This window comes from Rhineura floridana, chromosome 6 (assembly GCF_030035675.1).
Source record: "Rhineura floridana isolate rRhiFlo1 chromosome 6, rRhiFlo1.hap2, whole genome shotgun sequence".
Lineage (NCBI taxonomy): Eukaryota > Metazoa > Chordata > Lepidosauria > Squamata > Rhineuridae > Rhineura > Rhineura floridana.
In genome coordinates, this window is record NC_084485.1 from 20706197 (window position 1) to 20711306 (window position 5110).

General features: G+C 41.8%; 1 pseudogene; it reads right to left on the reverse strand.

Moving 5' to 3' along the window:
• Positions 1 to 4772: 4772 nt before the first annotated feature.
• Positions 4773 to 4891, reverse strand: LOC133388097 (5S ribosomal RNA; annotated as a pseudogene).
• Between the last annotated feature and the right edge of the window lie 219 nt (positions 4892 to 5110).

Consider the following 5110-nt stretch of genomic DNA (forward strand, 5'->3'; position numbering starts at 1 on the left):
CAGATGAATAAAATTTACTTTCCCAAGACCAGAACATGATATTTAGCATTAACTGAGCTTATTCATTTTTAGCTATGGCTGGTGTGAATTACAAGATGCTTCTTAAGGTTCTAGCAAATATGACTCGTTCACTGTTGTGCAAACATGTGGAGTATGCAATTGGACAATGTCTTGATTTATAGACATCCACAGGAGAAACCCCTACAGCACCTGAATGCAATCTTTCATCGGCTTGAGGAAATGGCTGAATTTGATTTTTTGCTCCTCAAAGTGCTTCACTGAGACAGCAGGAAACCAGATATGGATTTGGGATATGTTATAGGCCCTACAATGAAAACGAATTAGGAAACCAGAGATACATAAAAGTGGAAGCTATTAAAATCCACTAATAATTAGCCATTAAGCGGCAGGTGAGATGTTTTTAGGGCACTGAAGAGCTTGAGGGAAAATGTGTGCCATAGTTCAAAACCTCTACTTGCTCCATTAGCACAGCTCACTTGGGAAACTTTATAAAGTCAGGTTTACCTTCTAATGAAATAAGCCTTGCTCCACTATGCCTCAGAACCAGAGCTTGGAAAAGTTACTTTTTTTGAACTACAACTCCCATCAGCCCAATCCAGTGGCCATGCTGGCTGGGGCTGATGGGAGTTGTAGTTCAAAAAAGTAACTTTTCCAAGCTCTGCTCAGAACAATCTGTTGGTGATCAAAGGACCAGATTAAGGCAGCCAATTCTTTCCTTCACTTTTTAAAATTGAAAACATTGCTTCCCATTGAGATCGCAGAGTGCCAGTGATGGTTATTTCTTCTTTCTTATCTTACCATATTATATTTTTGTAAGTGTCACACTACCTTTGAATGCTTATGTGCAGTGCCTGTGCTGAAGAGTTCACAGGTAGCATGACACAGACAAGAAGAGGCAAACCTTGGCTGCGATGGCAGGGCAAGGAGAAGGAGGCGGTGATAAAACGAGAGGGGCAGCAGGAGGGGCTAGCGGATGAGTGAGTGAGCGAACGAGCAGCAGCATGGCCATGAGGTAAATGGGAAGTGGGGGGAGGGTTGGAGACCCTTGGAGAAGGAGGGGGAGGTTTAGAGACCCGGGGAAGGGGAAGGGGCAGTTTGGAGACCTGTGGAGGGGGAGGGGGAGGTTTGGAGACCCGTGGAGGAGGAGGGGGGAGGTTTGAAGAGCCATGGAAAGGGGAGGAGAGGTTTGAAGACCTGTGGGGGGTGGGGGAGGTTTGGAGACCTGTGACAGTGGGGGGGGTTGGAGACTCTTGGACCAGTGACTCTTCGTTGACCAGTGTGCATAGGGGGGGCTCTGGTCACCTGTGTGTGGTGGGCTTGGGGTGGGGTTGGTGAGGGGCACCTGGCAGAGTCAGTGGGGGAAGTGGCAGCAGGAGCATGGCAGAGGGGATGGAAAGATGGCTAGGGGCTGCTTGGCAGAGGGGTGGGAAGAGGCCTTGGGTTGCTATAGGGTGAGGTGTAGGCGGGGTTGGCGAGCAAAGTGAGCAGGGGTGGCAGCCTCTCCTATAAAATAAAATGGACACTTATATCAGCCACTACTGCACTCACTCACATAGAGAAGCTGTTTTGCACCTCTCCTCTGTTCAGAATGGATGGGAGGGAGGGTGTCCAATCCTGCAATGCGAGCATATTTAATGGAGCTTGTTCAGTGTACAAGAGGCTGAGCAAGAACAAACGGTCTCTTGTGCATTATAGATTTTTGAGGAGATACTAAATATCTGACAGGTCTTAGTAAATGAGCACTATAAGAGGCACTGATGGGCACATGAGCACCATATTGGCAAAATATAATGCATTTTTTAAAAAAAAACTCCCTTTTTCTTTGTTAAGATTATGATTATGATTTCTTGTAACTTTTTAATATTTAACTTCTACAGATGTTTGTCTTGGGGAATATCACAAAAATGTCTAATAGGATTATCAAATTGATTCCTCCATATAACACATGTTTCCAGATAAGTTTACTGCATACACCATCTCTAGACTTCTACAGTGAATGAAATCCTGCATTCTGCTTGTGACTGAGTTACTAATTGTATAAATGGAGGTTGCAGGCATAAGTGATACCTTGCATTTATCATTCATTTTTATTTGTTTAAAAATGATACATTGCTATTCAGAAAACATTTCATTGTGGTCTGTGCGCTTTTTTCTGGCTGAACTAATATTTTATTTTCTAGTCCTAATCAAGACTCTGTAGTGACATTCATTCTAAGATTCATTCTAGGATATTGTTGGTTATTGTGTAAGTGACAATGACCCCAAATTTCAGCCACTTATAATTGAAAATTTTCTTTCTGTACACATAAAACTCACAACTGAATTTTCCATTCGGAGTATGTGTTTTTTTTGTTCCAGCCAATGCAAATGTAGGGGTAAAAATTTTTTTCCAATAAAAAATGACCAAGTGCTCAGAGTTTTCTTTTTGAAATCTACTGATTTTTGCTATTGTGGTACTTTTTTGTCCCAGACAATGTTTATGTATTAGGATAAAAAAAAAGTTGCACAGATTTTTCGAACAAAAACTGACCCCAGATTAGAGTGCCCTTCTTTGGACACAGCACATGTGGCTTTGTTTTGGGACATTTTACTAGCCTAAAATACATTTGCATTGAGCTTGGGCTAGCACAATGTCCTCCCATAACCAATTGTGTTATATTTTTCAGGGGTCTGGGTTTGGGCTAATGTCATCACAGCAATACATACTCTGGATCCCGTCCACACGAAGACATAAATTGCCGTTTATGTTGTATGCATTAGTTCTATGGCAGTAACCTGGAATTACTTAGGCCTTCTTTCCATGCTGAACAGATTTCAAGATTATTCTACAAACGAAGGCACAGCATGATGCGACCCTACTTCCAGCACGGAAGATGTGGTAACACAAACTTGACAAGTGAAATTAATTATTGCATTCCATTAATTTTGAGTCATACACCCAGCCCATTAAAGCTGGGAGAACCTTGTGGAAAACAAACTCACCACACCGCACTGAAATGTTATTTTTGGCCTTTGCCTTCTCCATCCTGCTGGGGTCCTCTTGGACAGATCAACTCCATTGTGATTTGCTTCTACTGTTAGCACTAGTAGAACATCTGCCGTCTTCTGAAAAGAGAGAGAGCGAGAGAGCGAGCAACTCTACATCTGAGGTTGCTGTGGGGGTAGATGGGGCCTCCTCAGCTACTTCAGATTATGGCAGTATCAGCTTCTCAGACTCCATTTGATGTAATTATATTGGTGTTGTTTTCAGTCATCCTAGTTTGTACAACACAAGGTGGGTAAAGTACTCCATGCAAGGCAACTCTTTACAACTATGAGAATATATTTAGTACCCTTTCAGTGGCACCAACCCAGTGTTATCTTATTTGCTCAGCAGAACTGAAAATGGCAACAAACGTTGGATACATCAAAACACTGCCTTCTGTTGGCTATTTGTATCTGCTTCTCTTATCTCTTGGATCTATTGATGTGGTCTGTGAGCACATGATGCAGGCCTCATCTATATTCGCATTCTATTGGCTTTTGAAGATGCACCTGTTTACATATTCATGCCCCTTGATCTCTTGATCCAAGTCTCCTGTTTTAGTTGTTGTAATGTTCAGTGGGATAGTTTTATTGCAAATTTTAATCATGATTGTTTATATTTCAATTTCAATATGATTGTTTTTGGTATATTTTAATTATGGCATATTTTTAATTATTATGTGTTTTAACAATGATGTGCAATTGGTTTTTATGTTTTGTAAACTACTCAGAAGCCATCCTGGCATTAATTGATATATAAATTTAATAATAATTATAATAGTTATAATTTGCTGAAGCTGAGTCTGATCAGTGTCTGGATGGGTGACCATTTGGTAGAGCTTGGAAAAGTTAATTTTTTGAACTACAACTCCCATCAGCCCAATCCAGTGGCCATGCTGGCTGGGGCTGATGGGAGTTTTAGTTCAAAAAAGTAACTTTTCCAAGCTCTGCCATTTGGGAACCTTTACCCCACACCCCATACAGATCAAGACCAGAAAGACTGTGTCATTGGAAAAGAGCTACCATTCCCAAGTGTGAGGAACCCAGTTTGAGATTAGAGCCAGATGCAAAGGTTAAAACTTCCTAAACCCCTTAATCAGTGTTAGATGGGGGGGAGGGGTATGTCTGCAGTTTACTTTTTTAAAAAGCTAATTATGCGATTGCTAATTGTGTGATAGGTAGCTTCTCCAATTTGGCCCTAAGACTAACCTACCTTATGGACAGAGCTTGGAAAAGTTACTTTTTTGAACTACAACTCCCATCAGCCCCAGCCAGCATGGCCTCTGGATTGGGCTGATGGGAGTTGTAGTTCAAAAAAGTAACTTTTCCAAGCTCTGCTTATGGAACTGTTGTAATGATAACTGAAACAATGTATGTAAAGTACTTAGAACATTTTTTAAGTGTTGTTTTAGATTCCATGAAAGCAGAACCAAAGGGCCACTCTTAGGGAAGCTTGAGATTGAAGTGTAGAAAAGTAGTGCTATTTTAAGAGCAGTTTTGTTTTGATTACTTTTTTAGACCTCACAGTACCTGTAGTGACATTATTTATAAAGGTGAAACACACATCCTTTATTTTGAAGCAAAGGGTTTTATATCTCCGTAGTTGTTGTTATATGCCTTCAGGTCAATTACGACTTACCATGAACCAATGAATCTTTTTTTGGATATATTCATAGGGCTTTCATGGTAAGAAGTATTCAGAGTTGGCTTACCATCGCCTTCCTCTAAGCCTGTGGCACCCGGTATTCCTAGGTGGTCCCCCATCCAAGTACTAATCAGGCCTGACCCTGCTTAGCTTCCGAGATCAGACAGGATTGGGCGTGTTCAGGGTAGTATGGCCGTAGTTGTATCTCCAGCATGCATAAATAGTACAAAAGCCCATGTGTATGTACAGCGCATGCATGCATACCCACAGAGTGATGGCTGGTTCCCATTGGGACTGGTGGGGTCGAAGGCAGGGTCACCAACAGTAGGTGGAGCCCAAACTAATGATAGGCAAAGCCAACTAATCCTAGTTTGCCCCCTCCCCCTTGTCCTTCCTGCTGAGTTTTACAAGCACAACACA